The sequence below is a fragment of the Mastomys coucha genome, unplaced genomic scaffold (assembly GCF_008632895.1).
Source record: "Mastomys coucha isolate ucsf_1 unplaced genomic scaffold, UCSF_Mcou_1 pScaffold21, whole genome shotgun sequence".
Taxonomy (NCBI): domain Eukaryota; kingdom Metazoa; phylum Chordata; class Mammalia; order Rodentia; family Muridae; genus Mastomys; species Mastomys coucha.
Window position 1 is genome coordinate 67,189,095 of NW_022196904.1, and position 25,395 is coordinate 67,214,489.

The window sequence follows — 25,395 nt, forward strand, 5'->3', positions numbered from 1 at the left end:
CGTGTGTGGCTATCTTCTTTTAGATTTGTTGAAAGATTACTTTCTTGCTTTTTCTAGGGTGTACTTTCCCGCTTTTTGTTGGTGTTTTCCATCAATTATCCTTTGTAGGGCTGGATTTGTGGAAAGATATTGTGCAAATTTGGTTTTGTCATGGAATATCTTGATTTCTCTGTCTATGGTAATTGAGAGTTTTGCTGGATGTAATAGTCTGGGCTGGCATTTATGTTCTCTTAGACTCTGTATGACATCTTCCAAGGATTGTCTAGCTTTCATAGTCTCTGGTGAGAAGTCTAATGTAATTCTGATAGGTCTGCCTTTATATGTTACTTGACCATTTTCCCTTACTGCTTTTAATATTCTTTCTTTGTTTAATGCATTTGGTGTTTTGATTATTGACAGAAGGAGTTTCGTTTCTGATCCAGTTTATTTGGACTTCTGTGGGCTTCTCCTGTGTTCATGTGCATCTCTTTCTTTAGGTTACAGAAGTTTTCTTCTGTAATTTTGTTGAAGATATTTTTTGGCCCTTTAAGTTGGGAATCTTTGCTCTCTTCTATATCTATTATCCTTAAGTTTGGTCTTCTCATTGTGTCCTGGATTTCCTGGATGTTTATGGTTAGGAGCTATTTGAATTTTGAATTTTCTTTGACTGTTGTGTCAATATTTTCTATGGTGTCTTCTGTCCCTGAGATTCTCTCTTCTATCTCTTGGATTCTATTGGTGATGCTTATATCTATAATTCCTGATCTCTTTCCTAGGTTTTATAACTCGAGGGTTGTTTCCCTTTGTGATTTCTTTATTGTTTCTATTTCCATTTTTAGATCTTGGATGATTTTGTTCATTTCCTTCACCTGTTTCATTGTGTTTTCCTATAATTCTTTAAGGGATTTTTGTGTTTCCCCTTTAAGGAAACCCTTGTTCTTCTGCATTTCTTTAAGGGAATTATTTATATCCTTCTTAAAGTCCTCCATCACAGTCATGAGAAATGATTTTAGACCTGAGTCTTGTTTTGTTGATGTGATGGTGTATCCATGACTTGCTATGATGGGAGAACTGGGTTCTGATGATGCCAAGTAACTTTGGTTTCTGTTGCTTATGTTCTTATGCTTGCCTCCTGCCATCTGTTTACCTCTAGTGCTACCTGCCCTCATTTTATCTGTCTGGAGCCTGTCTTTCCTGTAATTCTGGTTGTATCAGAACTCCTAAGATTCCAGCTGTCTCTGTGATCCTGTGATTCTGGGATCTTCTGATCCTACGATTCTGGGTGTGTCAGAGTTCCTGGCAGTTAAGCTGCCTCTGGGACCCTGAGAACCTGGTGTGACCAAGCTTCTGGATGATCCTGTGATCCTGGATGTGTTATAGCACTTGGAATTTGAGCCTCCTCTGGGTACTGTGGGACTGGCTGCAGAGTTCACGCCCAAGGTAAATTGGCCCAGGGCAGACCTGAAGGAACCCCAGCTACTGGTCTGGTGGGGTTCCTGTGTCCCTGGATCCTGCTGGTTCCAGTTACTCTCAGAGGTGTTGGAACAAAGGTGTCCTTCTCACCCCTGATCCTATAATACTGGGCATCCTGGGAATGGATCTTCTTCTGGGTGCTGTGGGACTGGCTATGGAGATCACCCCCCAGGTAAACCAGCCCTGAGTATATTCTTAACTCATTTAAGAGATGGGGTTGGGACAGCTCCAGTTTGATATATGACACTCAGTTTCTTATAACTATCAAGACTTTGGTTAAGAAGAAAATCAAGTCTGATCTACAACAACATCCTAAAGGACTTGCATGATTATGAAATTATCAGACCAACAATACTGAATAGCTATATTCACATATTGGGCACAAAAGGGACAAGACTCACTACCTAGATATGAGTTTGCCTATAAAGATATTCATTTATACAGAAAACATACAGAAGAAGAATTGTATTCTTTACTACTACAGCATGAAATTACAAGTAAGGAACAAAATATCAGGTAGCATGTAAGCCGCCTGTAAAGGGGACTTGGAGCTATTTATATCCAGAGTGATATCTAAGAACCACACTTTACTTTGCCAGCCCCTTTTGTTTGGTAACTATCCTGATGCTCTCTGCTCCCATGTGTGTAACATATGCATACCTAGCCAAGTGTACAACTAACCAAACAACCCCTTTTGTTTGGTCATATTAAGAGAAATAAATTCCAGAAAACTAATATGAAACACAATTAATAAAAATGAGGATGTGGTGGTCAGAAATTAGTGCTTTGTAAAGAATACTGAAAGATATAAGTATGGCAGTTATAAAGAGAAGCCCTACAGGGTTTTAAACAGAGCACCTGAACCAGTGCTTTTACAGTAGATATTCCCCCACCTTGAACTTAGGTCTAGCTTCACTAATGAATCCATTGTATGTCTCAAGATGTCTTTGATGTCACTGTACTCTCTAGGAAGGAGACTAGAATGGAAATCTGCCATCTGAAATTTGCTAGAATGAAACCATTTAGGAAAGCTATTAAGAAAGAGACATCTTACAGATGACACTCCATACCAAAGGAATGCTGGACAGACTGCTTGATGCTGGGAGCTGCAGGGCAACATGTTCTGCAGAGGCCCAGTGCTGCCATGACATGTACTGTTAACACATGTACAGCAGTAGACCAGAACCTTGTCACAGCCCTGTTCCTTTTGGAAAATCCCTCAGTCTCTAATGCTGCCCCTCGCAGAAGGCAATGAAGTAAAACTGTGTAGTTTATCCACAGAGCAGGTGAAAGAGAAATGGATGATTGCAAGTGTACCAGTATTCTCTGTTAGGATGGAAATGCCAATCTTGGAGTCAGAGTTGAGAACTAACACATCATGCACCTCAACTCCCGTCCTCAATGTTCATGTGTGCTTGTGCATGCACACATGCATGTGCTTTCATTCCTCAGCTCCCACCACACAAACAGTACAGAACAGTGATTTCACTCACTGACTGACTCTAAGACAGTTACTGTAGAAGATCTCCCCACCCATTTAGAAGAAGAGTGAAATATTCCATATCGGTCACTGGTCATAGCCATGGATTCTACAGGAAAGTTATGACACTCTAACACAGGCATATCAGAATATTCATAGACAAGGCTCCAAATTTGTCTCCTTACTAAAATTTCAAAATTCTCAGCTTTACATGCACCAGTTATGCTTGTTCATACTTTGTATTAATAGGCAACGAAAGACAAAATGAAAATCAAGAGGAGAGTCATCAATGGTATGTGTTAGGAAGAGGAATACTAAGTCATTCCTTGACTAATACTCACCTTTAGTGTGCTGACAAAAACATTAGCTTTATATTTAAGTACAGAAAAAAAAAATTGGACAGGATCCAAGAGGTGGACAGAACTAGGCAGCCTTGGTCACGATGTACCCTGGTTGATCACCATCTCAGTTCTGCCTGTACAGTGTGGTCTCGAGAACCTGTGATCCCTGTCATCACTGGAAGGGATAATTTGGCTTCTTTAACGTGATCATTCTTCCTCCACCCACACCTGGAGAGCAATGGGTCATCTGTCCAGAGAGTTGTTGGCTATTTCTAAAATCCTATGTATCTAGATTTAAAGCAATGGCTAGAGGCCTCTGGGGACGTTAAAGGGGTCTGGAGCAAGATACTATGAAAGTTGAGATTAAAATGCCTATCTTTTACCTTTAGCTTTCATGGGTGAAGAGCTAGATTGAGTGTTCGGAGGGGTTTAGGCTGACCTTCCTTGAGTGGTTAACATGACTATGCAGAGTTCAGTTGGTAGCTTACTCAAAGTCAAGGAGACCTACAGAGGAAAGCAGAAGTGCCTGCTTTCACCCTGCTTTAGTATCTGATGGGCCCACATGAATCTGTGCTCTATAGCAAACTCAGTTTTAAGTGCCTGCTGTAAAGTTTCAGAAAGCCCTTTTCCATGTTAATCTTGATGCTTCTTAGTTGACTAATCTTCTTAAATACTTAGAGTCTGATTAATTTACTTTTCTTGCCACTTGCCACTAAGCACACAGGCAGCCTAGAGAGGTTGTTAGGACCATCCTCCCCCTTTTCCTATTTCTCTCATAGCTTTTCCTCAGCTTAATTAAAACCACCTCCAAACTCAGCCTGCTCTTTGACCTAAATCACTTTAACCCATTTGGTCATTTGTCATTAAAAATCCTGATACTTCTTACTTTTTTGGCTTTTCTAATAGCTATTACAAACCTTCAATACTCAAAACTTCCACACATTATATCTGTTTTATATTATTCACTTTTGCATTCAAGAAGGATAATTACTGATTAATCACACCCCCCTCAAGAAATACCTTTCCTGTCTACCGCTAGTCCCCTGTACCTCCTTAGTAATAACTATTTAAAAAAACAAAACAAAACAAAACAAAAAACAAACAATATTCTCCCCATCCTCTAAGCACAGTAACCAGGTTGGATTCCTTGCAGCTTTATGCTAACCTTATGTGCAAATGCTACATACATTATACTTCTGTAATGTCAGTAACTACACTTTTAGTACCTCTATGCATATTAAACAGAATAATTAATACTAACTGATGTAACACACTGCTTCTAAAATCTCAATGACTGGAACATAATTTTCCTTTTAATCCAGGTGTTTTCTGAATCTTTATAGCAGACACGTAAAACTACTTTTGCTGAAATGAACTGAATCATACAGACCCATAAGGAAACTAAAAGCAGTGTGAAAGGCAGACATCTCTGAACAAAGTGGCTAGGCCTTTCTTGTCTCAGAACTACATACATGGGCCTTACATAGACTTCCAAATAGCAAGGCAGAAAGGATAATAATTCTCTTTGGAAGCTGTGTGTGGTCTTAAAGTCAAGGTTAAAAACTATGGAGATGACAAAACATCAACACATGAAAAATATTAGGTTCACAAGATAATAAGGATAACTTCTACTGATTGTAGAATCCTCCAAATAATAAAATACTTTTCCTCCAAAGTACTTATCAAGAAGTCAAGGGGCCAAGATTAACTGCAAGAGAGCCTGGAAAATATAGGTAATCTAGAATATCATGTGCAAACTCACATAGGCTTCCCAAGACCAAGTAAACACTATAATAAAACTCCAAAGAATGAGTAGAAGAAAGGTAGGCATGTTCTAGGATGAAGATCACTGTGTAGAGGGAAATCATATCATACATATCAGGCTGAGTCAGGAAATGAATTTGAAAAAACTGAGGATTGAACCCAGGGCTTTGTCCATACCAGACAATCTATATTCTAGAGATCTATGCTCCAGATTATTTTTTTTTCTTTTTTTGAGACAGGGTTTCTCTGTGTAGCCCTGGCTGTCCTGGAACTCACTCTGTAGACCAGGCTGGCCTTGAACTCAGAAATCAGCCTGCCTCTGCCTCCCAAGTGCTGGGATTAAAGGCGTGCACCACCACTGCCCGGCAATACTCCAGATTCTTAATAACTCTTGATAATGTATAGATATAGTTTTTTTTTAACTAGACATAGCTTAAAGGATGTTGAGGTCATATAAGATCCACTATTACTCTGATATAAAAATGGAAAGTTGCAGAATTTGTAATCTTCATAGAAAATGTAATTTCCATCTGCACATGTGTAACCCAAACACTTGAATGCCTTCTTTTCAGAGATAAATGTGTTTCACATTTATGAGAAAGCAAGTACAACTGTTACATTTATTTTACATGAGCTCATATTTTTATTATCTTTTACATACTTTAGATTTTTTTCCAAACACAATAATTGTAAATCATTAAAATAAGGTGAAATCATAATTTATTTCCAAACTGGATAATTTTTTAAGACCAAACTACAAGATGGTAGATCTAAACTGGTTCTTAGAGCACAAAGGATAGTGTAGTGTCCGACCAGCAGATCTACACAGGTCGTGGCAAACTTCGAACTGGAGATTTCAAACTGGAGATTGGACCAGACTTGTGGGAATAAACGGGTTGAGAACAAAAGACAGGAGGACGCTAAGTAAATATATCAAAGCGTGCTTTACTTGGGGTGAAATGGGTTTTTATATCCAGGCAGCAAAGAGAAACTACAATATCCAAATATAGCATATGCATAACATAAATAAGACAGCAGACAACAGCAGACATAGTGAAGCTGGTTCTCAGTCCCTCACATCTCAGTCTGTTTATGGTGTGCAGACTTCAAACAGGAGTCTTAACAGAAGTTAGCTGTGTGAGTCCTTCTTTGATTTCAGGAGGAGCTGCAGTGTTTGTGGGCTATTGTCTTGCACCACAGGTGGCCGGCTTCAGCCCAGGGCTGTCATTGTACTTTCAGTTTCACCGAAGCAACATTAGGGCAGCATTGGAGGGGAGAAAACAGATAGTGTATTGTCTTTAAGTATGTGGTGCTCATGGACTCTGTTGGACAAGTGTTTAAAATGTCACATTGAATAAACAAATAATAGCAATAAAGAAATAGGAATCATATTTATGGATAAGCAGCTTATTAAAGGATGTTACCAATAAATAATTTGATTCCATGGAAGAGTTCCCAGTATATTAAAAGAAGAAAAATGACCAGCTTTGAAGTTCTTTCCATTTATTCTGCTGTGTTCTGAAAGAAAGTGGAAAATTGCAACATCACTTTCGATTTATTTACTTGATTACAGACTAGCATTATGATGTGTGTGTGTGTATATATATATATATATATATTATGCACATATATATGTGTATATATATATATTATGCACATGCATTTGTATACATGTATATCTTAAGATCTTAGATACTTAGTCTTTCTTTTAACAAAATAATTAAGACTGAGAAACTTGTAACTAAAGCAATTTATTTCTGGTAGTATTGGGTTAAGAAATCCAAGATTAGTACACTAACAGATGTGAAAAGGACTGGATTTGTCACTCATTGATGGCACTTGATGTTGTGTCTTCAATTTGAGGTAAGATGCAGGACTAATTCATTGGCTTGTTTCATATAGGAGCCAATCACACTCATGACAGGAGGCTTCATGGCTTAAACCATTTGACAAACCCTTATTGTTGATGCTATCATGCTAAGTGTTATGATACAGTATCTGATGATTGGAGAAACACAATACTTTTAGAGTGCCAGTTATGCCCCCCCCCTTCATTTTCCTCTTTGATCTTTCAACTGTATTCTCTAGACTGATTAATTTTTACCAGTCAGCATAAAGAAAGCCTATTCTTTAAAAAAGTTACTCAAGGTTTTTACAAGAGGATTCAACTGAGGGGCAGATCAGAGTTAAAGAATAGTAATTATTATAGAATGTGCAGCACCTTCCATTAAAGTGTTTTTGTGTGCATTGCCTGGTTTGATCTGCTCAGGATAGACAAGTATGATACATTTTTCATTTTATACCTCCATATCAGAATTTCTAAAAGATTAACTTAATTGCACCATGTCAAACAGGTATTTTGAAGTACACTTGGAATTACAGTTCATGACTCCCAACTCCAAGTCGAAATCTCTTTCAAAGGTAGCTTCCTTGTTTGCTTCTTGTTACACAAATTTTAGGATGAACAGTACTAAGGAGATTCTACTTGTTGGGAGTAGTCTGTGCAAACCTATCTTTAAAGTCCACACATAATGTGTTTAGCACACTGGTTATTTCTTTGTTTCTATCAAATTAAAGTTACATTGAAATTTGTTTTACCTTGATACTTAACGTCATAGTCTACCATACCCAGATAGCTCCTCTGAATTCAGTGCAAAATGGCAGACCCCCTTTTATTAGTGGGGCTTCCTCTTCTCTGTCTGATCTAGGGAACCTGACCAATCTTCTACCTGAAGAATGTCACAGAATTCTTGGCACACCTACTTCCTCTTATCCAATAAGAACCCACCTAGCAAATACCTGGAGTTCGTGGAATGCCTCACCATACAAATGAGGAATTCACAGCATTTTAAATTCCAGCCAAAGATTTCATTCACCCTTAAACTCCTTCCCATTCTCCAAAGTTCATATATAGCCCTTGTCTACCCATAATAAAATGTATGCATGCAAGCCCACTCTGAATAAGGATATGAGCACAAGCTAAGATTGTCTAAGACAGCTGTTTCATTAAAATCTCTGGAGAAGGCCTCCACCAACCCCCATCTCCCTGTACTTACTCCCAGCTGGACTCTACCCCTCTGAATCATGGACTAGGCTTCATTCTTCTAGCCAGGTATCCAGTAACTCTGGACACCATGAGGGTAAAAATGGAGAACAGACCATAGCTGGACCCCAACATGCATACCCCATAAACTAATGCAAATTCACATTCCTTTCTCATAATGGACTATTTCCCTGGGTTTTAATGAAGTAATATTAGGATTTTTGTTTCTTTATTAGTGGAATTTACTCCAACATTAGCTTACATAGTTTTTAGTTTTTACTGTCTGTTCTCTCATCAAGGAACAAGGCCTAGAACTTTCCATTCATCTCTGAGTAGGTTCACTATAATTATTGAAGGGTTTTGTGAAAGTGAATGAAGGTTGGAGGTGGAAGGAAGCATTAATTCCATCTTTGCTGCATCCTCTGTTTGCTACTCAGTAATCTGTGTGATGTTTTCATCATCTTGTTAGTCCTTTGAAGCTTCTTCAGGGACATAGCACTTCTTTGCCATAATTCCAGCCCAGCCAGGAAACATCAAATTAATCAGTTGAAAAGCAAAGGATCAGTTGCTACGGTTTCTTTATAAATTAAAGTATAAATTTGAGAAGGATGGTATGAGATGATTTCCTATACTCCTGAATCAAAAAATGTCATGGATTCCATACCTTAAGGTCCTTGTTTTTGTTGTTGCTGTGTTTTGTTTTGAAATGATTCACTGAGACTTTTGTTCACCTTTGTCATAGAGTTGATTAAAGTAGACCAAAATTTCTGATTGGAAAAATATGATGAAGATAAGGATTAAAGATATATTTCTATCCATATGTATATGGATAATGTGTCTCTGTATAAAGTATATATAAAAGTATTGCCAACAAAGGCAGAGACAGGGGAACCAAACCCCAATAATGAGGCCTTTGGAGAGAGGCATCTTTTCTAAAAGACCTTATCTTTCAATGAACTTTTATCTTTGCAGTATCAAGCTGGATCAAAGGCTACCATTCAGAAACCGAAGGAATTGGAAAAAAATGATAAACTTCATAGCATATAGAGAATCAGGTGTTTTAGGCCCTCAGTTAATAGGAAAGTAAGTTGGCCTAAATATATGACCAATAAAAATTACTCTATTCGTGAAAGTACTACTGAAGGAACAGAGGGATTACATAATCGCAAAAAGGGTTAAGTCTCAAGTCAAGTGGAAACTTAAAGGTTCTTTGGAAAGTCAGTTGTGTTGGAAAGTGTTTTGCTGGGGCAAGCATGTGAACAAGCGTTTTTCTGAAACGGACACAGATGAAAGACTAACACAGAGACATGAAGGAACATTTAGTTGAAATAGACACAAGTGAAAGCATGTTCTGCTAAAGCAAGCACAAGAAAGGACACGCAGTGAAGGATTCTTTGCTAACAAAACACGCATATTGGTCTGTCTTACATTGTGTAGTTGAGATGCCTTTGTTGTGACTCCATAGAGAGAATCACGCTGCAGTTTCTTGCTGCTTCCACAGACTCAGGCTGAGATTAGCAGAGTGGTATCAGCTGAGACAGATTCATGTGCTGAGGCAAGACACCTGCTGAGTAATGACCCATTGAGGACACATGATGTTTGGAGGGTATAAATAAAACTCAGAGGACAGTAATGAAGGCTAAGGTATGCTTGCTTATAGAGCTAGCTGTACAATGGTAATGGGTCTCAAGCCTTTGCTGATCTTTGCTCCTCTGAGAGAGGCACACTTGAGAATCTCTCTTGATGTCCCTCCAGGTTCTTACTGCTGAAGCCAAGGCCTGACTGTCTCTGCTAGGTCATGCCATCACTACTGATTAGTGTTTGCTATCCTGACTCCATCTAACCAGACTGCTGGTATATCCACGAAGTGTTTGTGAGTGGATCTAGCTGCAGATGATAATCTGTCAACTGAACTGCCAGTTTCCAGACCACACAGATGGGAGTTGCTCTAAAGAATCTTTTTAACAGGTCCACTTCCCCCATATCCTTTCTTTCCCACCACTTATGGTGGGTGGTAGGCTGAAAGGTAGGTTAAAGCGTTTAAGAATCACCATTAAAAGTAGGTTTTGAAAAAATTAAAGTTATACTCAAGTAACATATAAAATTTTTAAAAGTGTAATTATAATAAAGATTTCATCTATCAATATTTTAAAAAATTAAGATGATCAATAAGATAGTTCATAAACCCACTTGCAAGCATTCAAATACAGTAACTTATAGATCATGTCAAAAGGGAGCTATCAAGAATACAGGGAATCCATGTCAGGTTTACAAATATGGCTTCTTTGACATATATAGAACACTGGAATAGGCAGTGATAGCCTAATAAACATTTTGATTAAACATTGTATTTTGTTAAAAAAAAATAACAAAGAAGCCAAGTACTAGGTCTTAAGGCCATTTCTGTAAATTCTGAAAAGAAGATTGCATTCCAAGTATTTCCTAAATATTGGTTAACCAAGCTATACATCAGTAATAAAGTATAGATTCTTACTTCTTTAAGCAAGAAAGGGACAATGAAAATATTTTCAACTAAGTAGCAATAAAAGTATTCTAAATCAAATTAAATATTAAAAATTAATAAATATTTAAACATTAAATTTCTACATAGAAGAAAGTTAGCTCTGAAGTTGTTTTAATGAGTATGAATCTTAAAACAGCTTCAAAAACCAATGACCCATGTATACATCTCAAGAAAAAAGGAAAAGAATAATATCCAGTTAAACTCAAATGTTAAAATGTTTTGTTAAACAAAAAATGTTAAAACAAAGAAATTGTAAGTTAAAGACAATTAATTAACTCGAAAGCAAATGTTTTTCAAAGAATATAAATAACTTTACATCTGGATTTTTAGAAGACTAAATTTAAAAATTACTATTGTTAAGAATATTAAAAGAATATTACTAAAAACATTACTGATATAACAAGAAAGGTTTTAAAAATAGAACAACAACAGCAGCATATACAAAAAGTATTTCACATGAAACTTGACCACAATTGAGAAATTTCATTTATTAGAAGAAACTACTTAATTAAAAGAGGGAAATCCAAGTTGGAGGGGATATTCGCAATAGAAACTGCAACAAAGGATTCATGGAAGAAATATAAAAAGACTTCCAATAATTAGTAAGCAGAATCCTAGCTAATCCAATTAAAGTTGGACAAAGGACTTGAAGAAGCAATTCACTAAAGAGGATATCAAAAGGCCTCACAAACAAATGAAAATATGCTCAGCACCATTACTCATCAGGGACATGTAAGTAAAAACCACAATGATTGTTATACATGCCCTAAGGAAATGAAAAGATTAAAAATATGTAAAAGGAAGACCCTTGAGAAAGGATGAAGTGGGCGCCAAGTCTGTATAATCACCCCCAAAGGTGCTTTATAAGAGTCTATACCCAGAAACCTAATTTTCAAGGAGCTGTACCATCTCAGACACATGCCAGGGATGCCAGTACAGAAGTCAAGGTCAGTGAGCAGGTTCCCAGATTTCCCTTTCTTCCTTGCCTATCCCAGGATCCCATTTGGCCTGATGTTAAATATTTGTGATGAGCAGAGCTAGCACATGTGCTAACTGGCCCAGACCCCTTGGTATACTTCAGTGTAGCCTGTAAAAGCTGCATGCTGCAGCAGCCCTTTAGTTCACTCCTGAAAGGGTTAAAATACTTATTACTTGCCAGGAGTTAAAAGGAGTCTATAGCTACAATTGGCCGGGTTGGTCAACTTCAAAGGTTGAGGGACTCATTTGGTTCATGGTCTTAGAGGTTTTAATCTAGAGTCATTTCTCCATGTCACTTTGATCATGTGCTACTCTGTATTATTGTGAGAGGATTATGGTGGAAGAGACCAGTTCATCTTAGAGTAACCATGAAGAGGGCTGAAAGAAAGATACAGGCAGACAAGCAGACATAGACAGAGACAGATTCCCCCCCCAACCCCCATACATACACAGAGACAGAGAAAGACAGTGACAGAGAGACATAGAGACAAAGAAAGAGACAGAGACACAGAAAGAGAGACAGATTCTGATACCTTGTGTCCTGGAGTACAAGCAAAAAGAAGGCCTGTGTCTCAATAGCCCCTTCAATGGTGTGCCCAGGGACCTAAATCTGTCTCCTAGGCTCTCTTAGAAGGCTCCTTCCAGTAGCGACATTAGCTGGTGACCAAAGAGGTGAGGGTGGCATTGAAAATTTAAACCATAAACTGGACAGTGATGGCTCACGCCTTTAATCTCAGCAATAGGGAGGCAGAGGCAGGAGGATTTCTGAGCTAGAGGCAGCCTGGTCTACAGAGTTAGTTTCAGGACAGCCAGGGCTACACAAACAAACCCTGTCTCAAAAAAAACCAAAAAACAAACAAACAAACAAAAAACAAAAAAAGAAAGAAAAAGAAAATTTTAAACCATATATGTACTTTATCAGAAATCAAGATATGAAACAAAGAAGCTAAGACTTCATAAAAAATAAATAAATAAATGAAAAAATGAGTAAATTCACAGAAAATGGTAGAAAAGCCTGATAAACATGAGAATGCTCAAGCCAGTAAAAGCAAAACTCAGCTTTGGTGTACAAAGAAAAAAAGGGAAGAACTTTCTGTAAGCATGATTAGGAGAGAGAAACATTTCCACAAATGGTGAATATAAATCAGATATAATGACAAAATTAACAGAGCTGTTTAATCTGCTGAGAAGGTACGATGAAATATACATAATTAAATACCTAAAATTGAGGAGATGAATTAACTGCTGAAAATACATTAGTAACCAGATTTTGAAGAAGAAAATAATTAAATCAATATAACTGTATTTTAGTATATTGAAATGATGATCTAAGTCTTTCCCAGGATTTTAAAAAGTACAACTTTAAACTGAAAATGTTAAAAAATATTAAAATTCAATAATATATATATGCTATAGAGGTCATGCAGGGAGCTGTACATTCTTGGACTCAGGTGGGAGTAAAATAAAGAATGATGGTTCTAGAACTCCCAATGTGGCACTAAGAATGTGGCACAAAATCAAGTATACATATGTACTATGGACTCTGTAGAGCTCTGGTCATATACAACCTACCAAAACCCAACCCAACCAACATCATTTGTAGGGGCAAAAGAATATAGGAAACTTATATATACATTCATCAGGAAAACAGATAATGAAAAATTACTCTGCCAATAGTTTCCACAGAACAAAGTACATACTTACACACATACACACACACACACACACACACACACAAACACACATATACACACACATGAGAGAGAGAGAGAGAGACAGAGAGAGAGACAGAGACAGAGACAGAGAGAGACAGAGAGTATAACAATAAAAATGACAAAAGGAAAAATAAATAGAAAAAATCAAAGTGTTCACATAAACATAGTTCATATCAAATATTTTCATTTGAGTAATATAAGCTCAGTCTGTTCATAAAGTATTAAACATTCATGTTCTTGGCACCCTAAGGTGACATTTCATGATGAAGACAGCAGCAGAACACTTCATTCTTTTACACAACATGAAAGGTTTTTCAGAATTATCCTGTAAGATCCAGTTCCCCAATAAGTATATGTACATGAGACAGAGCACAAACATGTCTGCATGAGAACAATGAACACTGAGGGGAGGGAAGAGAGAATGGAGGAGGAGAGAGAAATCATTTTCAAGACTTAAAATATTGCAAACTCTATGATGCTGAAGCCTGTGGTTCATGCCAGTAGGTTACAAGTTCATGTTGTAATTCTGAGTCTGGAGGATGGGGACTGAGAAGGATTTGTCATGTAAAATCCAAGAAGCAAGATTCATTATTTGAGACACATGAGTCTCCACTCCTTAATAATAATGTCATGTATGACACTGTTTTAAACTTAAATCCAATTAATTTTAAATGTTTATTATATCTAAACTATTTTATAATAACATCTAGACAGGTATTTGACAAAATAGATTACTAAAAGTGTTCAGCCTAATTGACACACAAAATTAACCATGTACATAAAAGGTGAACTACTGTGTATTTTTATCAGAAGTAGTGAGATCCATTTTCATCAAGCCATGTAATAGTAATAATATCTCAGAGGTGTTATTACTGAAGAAGCTGGAAAGACTAACATGCCATTTTTCTAACTTACACAAATGTAATGCATACAACTACATAGATATACAAATGCATGCATATACAGAATGGATTGAAGTGAGTTATATTGCCAAAACTAAATTGAACATCTAGGATAGAACATGTGAAGGCAATACAGTAAGAGAAAGAAAAGGATACAAAATATAAGAGATGTTACACTTAGTGTAACACAGAGGACACTATGGATTTGGAACTGAGGAACACAGGCTAATGAATTTTGTATCCATGGAATACAAAATCAAGCATATAGTACAGTAGTTGCACTATGCCACTAAATAAAAGCCACTCAATAAAACTTGTTAATACACCATGGACTTTGACCAAGAAGGACCTTAAAAGGTCCATATATTTGAGTGCTTGCTCTGAAATTGGTGGAACGTTTTTTGCAGAGTCAGATGTGTGGCTTTGTTGGAGGAGGTATGTCACTTGGAATTGAGTTTGGAGGATCAAAAGCCCAAATCATTCCCAGTTAAGATTCTCTCTGTCTCTGTCTTCCTCTCTCTCTCTCTCTCTCCCCTCTTTCTCTCTCTCTCTCTCTCTCTCTCTCTCTCTCTCTCTCCCCTCTCTCTCTCTCTCTCTCTCTCTCTCTCTCTCTCTCTCTCTCTCTCTCTCTCTCTCTCTCTCTCTCTGTGTGTATGTCTGCCTCTTCTCTTTCTCTGTCCCTTTCTGTCTCTGTGTCTCTCTCTGTCTGTCTGTCTAACTCTGGTGTGTGTGTGTGTGTGTGTGTCTGTGTGTGTCTGTGTGTGTCTGTGTGTGAGTCCTTCATGCTTGTTAGTCAGATGTAAAATCTCAACTTCTCCCCTAGTATCATGCATGTTTGTATGCTTCCATGCTCTCTATTGCAGGATCATGGACTCTAGCCTTCCAAGACTGTAAGACCCTAGTGAATGATTTCTTTTCTGCAAGTTGTCTTGGTTATGGTACTTCGTTGCAGAAGTAGAAAAAGAACTAAGACATATACCTATAAAAAAGGTCAAGCCACCTCTTCCTCTGTCATCACAATGGGATAGAGAAATTATCACTCAGAGAGAAGAAATTTAAATAGAATATAAGTAATTGATAAACTCTAGAAAATTCTCACTAGTCTGATATATATTACTTACTAAGAAGAAACTAAAGAGAATCTATAGAAAATATTTAGAAAATAAGCTAATTATACAATGTTATATTAATATGAAATACAATATAAAATACTTATATAAAATTAGTTACATTTTTATACAACAATAACAAACAGTAATGCAGGTATTTGAAAATATGAAAATATCCTGTACAACAACATAATCAAATGAACTAATCCTTCTGTAACACATACCAGACATGACTGATCTTTAGGATTAAAAATATAATATTAGAGAATGGACCTTTACCAAACAACTGAGTAATGATTGACCTATATTATAATAAAGACTAAAAATCAATACAATAAACTCTTGATTCTTGCCATAATTATCCATTAAGTAAAATTTTATCCCATGACAGTTTTCAATAGTATGCTTCTGGAACTTAAGAACTTAATCATAAATTTTATACAAAGTATTAAAATACAGGCAAGTTCATCTTAATTCTGAGTGGCAAACTGAAATGTCCTATGTATGAGGCATGGTAGAATGTTGTACTTACTAGTGTCACTGGCCTCTCACTTCTACAGAGGTGAAGGCTGAAATGCCATATGTAAAATCACCCACCATTGAGAAACACTGTTTAGGTATTTGGTATTAATAGAAGTACAGATAAGTGTATTAAGTACAAGCTAACTCACAAAAGGAAGACACAAGAAAAAGACACATTCATAGATCATGAGAATATATAAGTGTGTTAATATAAATGTATGGGTAATATTCAATACAAAGACCTATACAATTACCTAATTATATAAAAATAATAAATGAAATAGATTTCTAAGCAACTTTAAAAAATTTATTTCCCCAGTGAGTAAATCAGCATTGTGAAGACATTTTAGAAAAAAATAAGTAACATGTTTTACCAACGTTTTCATATCTGTGAGTCTACCCTGGAAAATCTCCACAAATATATTCAAAGAGTCATTTAAGACAATATTCATTTGGCAGAGTTTATAAGAGTAAAAGCATGCAAACAATTTTACTGTTTATTATTAAGGCGATTAAACTTCCTATTTTAATTCAGTGCAGTACTGTGTGTCTCCTAAAGTGAATTAAGAAAGATCTGATTATGTCTATGAACATGAAAAAAGCAAGTGGTAATGTAGACATGGAGGGAAACAGTATTTAATACGTTAAGATGCTCAAAACAGTAGAGCAGACTGTTTAATTTTAAATACAGAATAAAAATCTTGAATGAGAGGAAATTTTTGACTCTTATAGGAATGGGAAGGATGTAGAGATGATGCAGGAGTTTAATTAAAATTGAACCCAAGTTTGTAATGAAGAACAGACTTTGAGGGCAGTAGATGTGGCTCAGTGGTAGAGCCCTTAGCAAGCCAGCCTGAAAAAATCACATGAAAGCTGAGGGACTTGCTGGCAGAGAAGCCTGTGCTGTGCAGTATGGCTTGTCTCATGTCTCTACAAAGACAAAGATTACAATGTAGGATGTAATGTCATTACCGGGAGGTGAAGAGAGGAGATCCTCTATGCAACTTGGCTAGCAGGCTAGCCAAAATGCTTTGCTCCAGGTTCACAAAGAGACCCTTCCTCTGGAGAAAGAATCAGGGACACACTAATTAAAATAGACATGACCTATCTTTTGGGAACATATTGGGAATTATTTAAGGCACAGGGAAGGTGGAGAAGATAAGGGGAGGTAAATTGTGAGGTGCCAGATGAAAATAGCTTATGAGAGCCATGAGACCTTTCTAGGAATACATACTCCTTTTCTCCAAGAGTAGAGTGGATAGCCACTCTAAACCAATGTTCAGTGAGTGTTGTGGACCCAGTTGTCTAGTAAGAATATAAAACTGGAGTGAAAACTAATTAGTGACTGGAAAAGGAGTTACTGAATAAGTTCAAAAACGTAGACAAGATGTAATCAAAGTCTGAAGCACCAAGGAAGACACCCAAAATCTAACCCTGGCCTTCCATGGGTGTGCACATCCAAACACACCTATGCTTCACATGCAAACATATATAAAAGTACTTATACTATGCACTCACAAAAGACATCTGTTGTATATGGTAATTTTCATATATTTAAGATATTTTATTGTCAAATGTAAAATGTTTCTCATTCCCTGTATTTTATACTTGGAAATACAGTAATAGCAAAAATGTAAGGCATTGCTGGTAATTATTGCCCCATTAATTAGAAGCATCTCTGTAATGCTTAGGGATAAAATTAGACCTAAAAATACAAAGGAGAGTTTCAATGTCCTGTAGTACTTCAAAGAACCCCTGTGGATGTTTCTCTCTGGTAGATGAAAGTTCTTTGGTTTTACCAGCAGAAGTTACACATCCCAAGGGAAACTAACCTACAGTATGAATTTTGTCCTTCTACTTGGAGAGAATCCCCACTCCTGAAAGAAAAATCTTGTTCACTTTTTTTTATATAACTTTTAAAGAATGACAGGATTTAAATTTCATGTTTCAGATAACTGACACAGCCACCCTATTTTCCCTGATGATTAATGACTTCCTCTTTGTTTTTCTCTTCTTCACTCTTTTCTTCTTTTTCTCATCTCAACACATTCATCTCTGTTCTCATTTGCTTTAATGCCTTTTCACCAACCTTATCTTTTACTTCCAAAGCCAAAATAATGATGCCCATTATTCTTATCTAAGTCTCTTCTCACTTCCCTATCTCCAGAATGGATTCTGCTTAACCAGTGGATCATTGATCTATGTTTACATGGCCACACTGGGTCTTTATTACTCTGCTCATTTGTCTTGTTCTGGGAAAGGGGATTAGCTCTGTAACTGTGTCATCATTAAAGACACATAGGAACTCTTAGAGTTTGAGAGAATGTGTAATGAATATATTTAAAAAGTTTTGAAAAATTGCTGAAAGCCACATCTTTACCTTTCTCTCCTGAATTGAAAGGAATAGAAAGTAAAATAAAAATATAGACTACTATTTATGTTGCTTTCCACAAGTCTATCTTGTTAAATTCTTAGCTATTAAATATATGGAATTAAAGGATGGAACTTGGTGACTCATGTCTTCCCTGGGAAGGAACCAAATCTCTATGTCATATATTTATTACTCTATTTTGCAACTTACTTTTCTTTATATTATTTACCCACTCAAATCTATACATTATATATAACTCCATAGAATTTAGAAATATGAATCATTGAATGGTTGAAATAGAAGAACAAATCCATAACTTTCACTTTATTTCCAGAGGACACAAGTTAAATTCTAGTTGAGAATTGGCATAAGATCAACCACTTTCAAACAGTCAGAAGATAACTGTCATTGTGCCTATAGAGTAAACATAACACTTATATATGTTCTAAGAATAAAAGTCACATCTACCACAGAAAACTATACAAAGGCATCATTAGACAATGAATTGCTAAGATCCCTTAGGATTTAAAGGTATTTGCTACCAAGCCTGACAACTTGAATTACAAGACCACATAGATAGAGGAAAAAATGGTCTCTTGTATGCAGTTCTTCAATCTACTCATGGGCACTATTATCCATGCATACCCTATCTCTATACCACCTCCCACAAACTTCCAAATGGTATACCCATCCCAATAATACACATATATATGAAAAAAATGACTTCCTCAAAGAGATAACTTCCCTCTCATAAATCTTGCAATATGGTCACATTGAGAGAAGAGTACAATGTGTCCCTTAAGGAATTAGAATACAAAGAAAATGTGATATATATGTGACTGTATAGCATCTCCAATATAGGCAATTGAATATTTTATAATCACTGAAAAGAAGAACAATTTACAACTTTTTAGAGCATGGATGAACATAGAGAATCTCATGGTAAATGATTACGCACACACACACAGAGGCACCCACACTGAATCTGTTGCCTCATGATTTTACTGATATAAGGAACACGAAATGTTAAACGTACATGGAAAGATAGAAGGGTAGCAGTCAGATGGAAGTTGAAGAAAAAATAAAAATGGAAGAAAAGCAAACAATATACTCACTGTGAAAATTGTGATTTGGAGACATAAAATGCATACCACCTACATGTAACAATGCAGTATTATATGCTGAAATTTGGTGGAAAGTAGATTTCTGAATTCTTACCACCACACACGCTCCCATAAATAGCAAGCATGGAAAAGATAACGGATTCCAAACTGTAGTTGTACTATGGAACTCCTAAGTACTGGTCAGTGTTATAGTGTGACCTTTCCTCATGGAGACTGAGATGGTCTTGATTCAGTTCCTGTAGAGAGGGTGGGAGGGGTCATGGAACAGCCATTGCTCTTTAGATGGATTCGAAGCCTGCTTTACAGTATAATGTTTGAAAAGCTTAGATGTGTGAATAAATCATCAATTGCTTCATTTCTTCCCATAAAACATTAAACAAATATCTTGAGATGTGTTGGCAAGACCTTATTTGTAGTCATATGATGTTACCATATTCTATAACAAATCACAAATTCAATTCTCAAATTCAATTATCTTGGAGAAGCCAAGCAATAAGCTTAGAAGGGTTTGAAAAGCAAGGCAAGTTGCAGTCAGGCTTAGAAACACATATGTAGACACAAGACCATTACCATAATTAATAAGCCTCAGGAAAATGTAAAATTCATAGTTTCAAGCCAGGAACCAGTAAGAAGGTGAGAGGTTTTAGTGGTGTTCATACATTCTGGGTGTTGTGTGTTCTTAGTAAATTTGCATTCCAATATGATATTCCAAAGCTAGAGATGGGACACATTTGATAGAATTCCTACCTAGCGGAAAGGAGACTCTAAATTTGATTCATAACACCAAAAACAAAAAACCAAAAAAACTCAAAACAAAACAACAACAAAAAACAGGTTTAGTGCCTATTACATGTAAACAAGAGATAAGTCATGATGATCACAGGTTCAAGTTTCCCAATATTGATTCTATTTGAAAGTGTGTGGGGGCAGGGAAGGAGAGTTGAGGGAATGTGATAATAGTTAATAAATGGAGAAGATATCAATATAAACTGTATGCATATAGGGAATTTTCATAACAAAACTAATTACTTTGTAAAATTAACATGTTAACTAAAATTACTTTTCTTATAATTCTTAAGAGTTTGCAGACCTTTGTGGGTATGTGTGTTGTATTTTCTATATCCTATTTGCACTGATTAATATGCACTTTTGTGCATTAACATATAAACAAACATTGTTTTCATACTTGCTAATATGTATCTGTGTACATGACTGTGGACATGTGTAGAGAACAAGGTTGAGATAAAGTGTCCTTCCTCATTCATTTTCTACTTTTTGTATGTATGCGAAAGAGATGGATATCCGGTTGCTCATTCACTTTGCTAGGCTAGCAGATCAGTAAGTTTTAGGGGTCTTTCTTTCTTCTTTCCTCATAAATTTGGGTTACAGGCATCAATTACCGTGCCTTGCCTTGTTGATAACCTGAACTCAGGTCCTTGTGCCTTCTTGTCTGACACTTCACGGCCTAGACCATTTCCTCATTCTAAGAACATTTCATTTGCTGAGCTCACCATGTAAAAGAATAAATGAAGGTAAGTAGATTTTATATTATGGAGGACAGATCCCTGAACACAATATTTGCACCTCAATATATTCATTTGAAGAGGGCCCTTTAGAAGATACCCTTCTGAAGTATGTGGATTTCATGCATTTCTACATTCAGATTGAAAAAATACAAAATAAAAGGATTATAATTAAAGTTAACAATGTTTAACTTTTAGAATTTAAGCACCATGGACAGTTGACTTCATTGTAAAAAAATGATGTTAAAATAGGATATCAGTCACGCATAGGTGAGAAATTTGTGTAAACACTTTTAATAACAAAGTTGTATCAGTATGCACTAAGAATGATAGAAGGGCATAAGATGTAGATTGGATCATAAATGAGCAGAGTTTACTAGTTAAAATATAAATTTGCTATTGTTATATTGGTACATTCCATATAGAACTCTGATTTCATTCATGCTTCTCATTTGGATCAATTACAGTTAGAAACATATTCTAATAGTATAAAAGTATCCATTTTAACATCCATTAGTTAATTAAGTCATTTTTACATGTTTTCTTAGGATTAATACTATATTAGGTCTATGAGGGGTAATTACAAAAACTTTCTAATTCAAAAGCAGATAATCAAGTATATAAAATGAATTATGTATAATCCAAGATGTTGGAAGCAGCAATATTACAAAGCTGTATTAAAAAATACTATGAGCCAGGCAGTGGTGGTGCATGCCTTTAATCCCAGCACTTGGGAGGCAGAGGCAGGCAGAATTCTGAGTTCAAGGGCAGTCTGGTCTACAGAGTGAGTGCCAGGGCTATACAGAGAAACTCTGTCTTGAAAAACAAAAACAAAAAACAAACAAACAAACAAACAAAAAACAAAAACAAAAAAACCAAAAAAAGAATACTATAAATATGCACATTATTACATTCCATATACATGATAAATATCAACTGTTATAGTATGATCATGGATCTAGAAAATTTTCAACTGTTTTCTCAAATAACTCAAAATTAGTGGGGATTCGCTGTGAGTTTGGGGTAGAGAGCACAGCTTCAGTCTTCTTTCCTCTCAGAGTCATTATGTGAGTTCTTTTTGAGCTTTCTTCTTCAACTAGTATTCAATGGTTTTCCAAACAATGATTCTCAGAAAACTGTAGCTTTCTCATAGTCTAGTATCTGATTTTTCCCCTAGCATTATCTAGTATGGAACTGAACTCAAATTTGTACTTGTAAAGATGAGGAAAACTTTGGATGAAGTACTATGAATGATTCAAGAGTAAAGCATTGGTATCATTTAATAATAGAAAAAAGTTGTAAGCAATTAGAATAGTAGATCTGACCTATAAAATTCCTCTTCTCTGTCTCTCTTCCTTCTCTGTCTGTCTGTCTGTCTGTCTGTCTGTCTGTTTTTGTCTGTCTGTCTCTATCTGTTTGTGTGAGTGTGTGTGGGGAGGAAGGTTGTTAGTCCAAGCAGTTTGGAAGATCTGTAATACTAATCTGACAACTGAGAGAAGTTACTGATCCCTTGAAAGGTAAAACTGCATACAGAATTATGACTCACATGTGGGAGGGACTTACAGATTGAAATGATAAACACAGATATTATATGGTTCCACTGCACATACCTCATGGTAGTGTAACTTGGTGTTCTTGTGGGACTCTCAACAGTGGGTGTCTGACTCTTTTGCATGCACTTGGGACCCTTTTTTTCTTACTGGGTTGCCTCATTCAGACTTGTATGAGTATTTTCACTTGGTCTTAAACCTTTTTAGGCCATGTTTGGTGGATATATCTGGGAGGTCTGCTCTTATTTTTTTCTTTCTTAAGAGAAATGGAGAAAGAGTAGATCTTGGGGAGAGGGGTTTCGGGTGCAAGAGCTGGGAGGAATGAAAGGAGGAGAAACTATGATCAAGATGGAATATATCTATTTTCTGCTTTTTGATTCAGATGGGAATATGCTATAACTTCCTAAGAAGAGAAAAATGGTGAAAATGGAACTATATGGGGCCATTAGAATTTCCCTAAAGAATACCTCCTCTGTGTAGAAATAAGCTGCAACTGAAGCAATAAGCAAGGGATCTGCATGGAGTTTTCCCCAGATCCTTTGTATACATGTTTTGACTGTTGTGTTGGTGCTTTGCAAGAATCCTAATAGTGAGAGTAGACTTGCCTCTGACTTCTTTTCCTGCTCTTGGGACTTTTTTCTTCCTATTAGGTTGCCTTGTCCAGCCTCAATAGGACAGGTTTTGCTCTGTCTTATTGTATCTTGTTTTGTTCTGTGTGGCTGTTGTTGCTTAGAGGCCTGATTTTTTTGAGGAGGAAACAGAGTGGGAGTAGATCTGGGGAAGAGAAGAGGTGGGAGAAGCTGGTCAGAGTGGAGGGAAGGGAAATTGTGATCTGAATGTACTGCATGAAAGAAGAATCTATTTCCAATTAATAAACAAACAAGCAAGCAAACAAATAAATATTGAAATTATGCCTGAATTAGTAAACATTAAATAAATTGTTTTTATTCTCATGAATTCCCCCTACATAAAAGAGTTCAGGGCTTCAGAATCACAACTTTCCAGAAGTGATCCATATTTAATTTTTTGAGGTTTGTGGCTTGACTTCAACTTAATTACATAGGTTGTTCAGGTACTTGTCAAAGAAACTTCTTTGTACTTAACTATTTTGTTTGTATTCTAATACTACAATCAAAGAATTTCAGCTAGCAGAATGTAAGATGCAATGTCCATGCCCCTAAGAGAAACAGAACTTTGATTTTAAAGTCCAAACTACAGCTACAGATATATAGATATAACTATCGGAGAATTTTGCCTTTTAAGTTTTGATTTTTGATACAGTGCCTTATGTAACCCAATTGACCTTGAATTTCTGATCTACTGTCCTCAAATCTGCTAAGATTATAGACATGAATCATCATACACAGCTTAGCCCTTAGCTGTGTTCAAAGTAACCCTATGTTACTAAAATCTTACATAAGTCCCTGGTTTTGATTAAAGAATCGTTCCCAGACTATAATATATAATGTTATAAACTATGAACAAATGAATTTCTAAAACAAAGATATGGTGGGAATAACTCCAAAGTATGATGGGAGTGTAAATCAAAGTACTTGACATAAAGACAAAATAGTAGGATGGAAATAATGTACAAAGTTTATGTACACCAGAAGTAGGAAGACAGCATCATTTAAAGAGTGAATAATGCATGCTAGGGCAGGGTAGAGAGGAAAATGTATAACTACAAATGTCTATCATCTATAGAGCACTTTATTAGACTTTGGACATGCAGGTGGACTACTGCATTCAATGTAGAGTCTGTCATTTCTTAGATACTAGAAAAACATCTAAATCTAGAAAATCCAGATATTACTCAGCATCTAAAGAAAAAGTGGCAGAAAACCAATCATTATGTCTTTGTGAACCAGGTTGGATCTGAGAAAGGCATGAGTAGGACAAGGAGTCACTGTAGTTAGGCTGGACAAGTTTAAGGATTAAGCATTTCATATGAGAAATATCAGTATTATAATTTTCTAGAAACAAAATGTCATTTGAGAGACTGAGAAAATGAAAAAAGAAAGAGCCCGGTGTGTGTGGCAAACCAAACTGAGAGAGAGAGAGAGACTGAGAGAGACAGACAGACAGAGAGAGAGAGAGAGAGAGAGAGAGAGAGAGAGAGAGAGAGAGAGAGAGACAGACAGACAGACAGACAGACAGACAGACAAAGACAGAGAGACAGAGACACAGGGAGAGAAAGAGGAAGAGAGAGGGAGAGAGAAGTAAGGAGGAAGGGAGGGAAGGAGGAAGAGGAAGAGAGAAGACAGAGAGAGAGCGAGACAGAGAGAGTGGCAAATGAAGATTCAAAGGACAAGGCTATCTTTCTTCTCAGTGTGTACATGTCTTCTTGCCTTGAAGCTCCAGGTCTTTTATTCTATGCTGAATATCCTCATACTCTACCAACTTCTCCATTTCCTCTAAGAATCCAACTGGCTACCTCCTCACTTTTCATGAGATACTGGAAGTAACACATATTTGTCATTTCCTTGAAGCCTGACAGCTGAGTTTTATGGTGCAAATCAGTGGTCTCTTAGTTCCCTAGAGAGTTTTAAACAGGAAGATTCACCTGTCTGGCAAATCATGCTCCCCTTGTCTTTTTAGACATCATCTTATACAAAGTTGGTTTTCCCTAGAGGAAGCCATTATGTTTTTTAAAATAATAACATGAGTATAACTGCTATTGCAAATAGTGAGGCAGGAAAAAAGGAGGGTTTCTTAGATTATTTGTTTTCTGTCTTGAATTTTGTTCATATGTTCCACCTAATAATAAAGAAACAAAACTACTCACACTAGGATGAATAGATATAAGCTACAAGGGAGGCTACATAACTTATTTATTTATTCAATTTTTTTTTTTTACACTCCAGACCAAATTCCCTTCCTGGTCTACCCTCCAACTGTTCCACATCCCATACCTCACCCCATCCCTGTTTCCACCAGAATGTCCCCCTCTGGACCAGACCTTTTTTTTTTTTTTTTTTTTTTTTTTTTTTTTTTTTT

The 25,395-nt window shown here is 36.4% G+C and overlaps 1 long non-coding RNA gene across 2 annotated transcripts in view; it reads right to left on the bottom strand.

Moving 5' to 3' along the window:
• Window positions 1-8,794: 8,794 nt before the first annotated feature.
• The window catches only part of LOC116100585, a 41,688-nt gene continuing 25,087 nt past the window's right edge, over window positions 8,795-25,395 (bottom strand). For both annotated transcript variants that reach the window (XR_004122653.1, XR_004122655.1), the window contains one exon: window positions 8,795-8,847. This is a non-coding gene — a long non-coding RNA (uncharacterized LOC116100585). The remainder of the gene's footprint in view (window positions 8,848-25,395) is intronic.